General features: G+C 52.6%; 2 non-coding genes across 2 annotated transcripts; both read left to right on the forward strand.

Annotated features, from left to right (window-relative positions):
* Window positions 1–63: 63 nt before the first annotated feature.
* trnat-ugu (transfer RNA threonine (anticodon UGU)) lies at window positions 64–137 on the forward strand. The gene has a single exon. It is a non-coding gene; the product is annotated as a tRNA-Thr (tRNA).
* Window positions 138–327: 190 nt separating this feature from the next.
* Window positions 328–417, forward strand: trnar-ucu (transfer RNA arginine (anticodon UCU)). The gene is given in 2 exon segments: window positions 328–364; window positions 382–417. It is a non-coding gene; the product is annotated as a tRNA-Arg (tRNA).
* The last annotated feature ends 121 nt before the right edge of the window (window positions 418–538 follow it).

Genomic DNA, 538 nt, shown 5'->3' on the forward strand with positions numbered 1-538 from the left:
TCTGCAGGACTGCGGCTCTCTAGGACCGAACTTGTCTACCCCTGGCATGGACTCGCTCACATGGGCGCTGTGGCTTAGCTGGTCAAATTACCTGTCTTGTAAACAGGAGATCCTGGGTTCGAATCCCAGCTGTGCCTATCAACTGGTGGTTTGTATCCTTGGGCTGTTTCTGACCCTGATGGTCCCTTTGCTTTTCGAGCCACACTTCAATTGTGCAGAGGCCCGAGGACCTGTCCTTCCTGCCCACAGAGCGTGTGACCACTCAGCATTGATCAGGCACAAACCCAGAGGAGAAATTTTCAGGTGCCTCTTCCAGACAAGGCAGCAGGCTCTGTGGCGCAATAGATAGCGCATTGGACTTCTAGATTACCAGATGAGGCTATTCAAAGGTTGTGGGTTCGAGTCCCACCAGAGTCGTGTAATTTGGGTTTTTGTTAAGCCTTATACTGCACCCTGTGTCACTCCGGCAACAGAAAGTTGTAGATAAGCTGTCTTAAGCTGTCCAGGGCCAGGCCCGCGACCATTGGCTTCACCGCTG

The sequence above is a fragment of the Sinocyclocheilus grahami genome, unplaced genomic scaffold (genome assembly GCF_001515645.1).
Source record: "Sinocyclocheilus grahami isolate Dianchi unplaced genomic scaffold, SAMN03320097.WGS_v1.1 scaffold736.1, whole genome shotgun sequence".
NCBI lineage: Eukaryota > Metazoa > Chordata > Actinopteri > Cypriniformes > Cyprinidae > Sinocyclocheilus > Sinocyclocheilus grahami.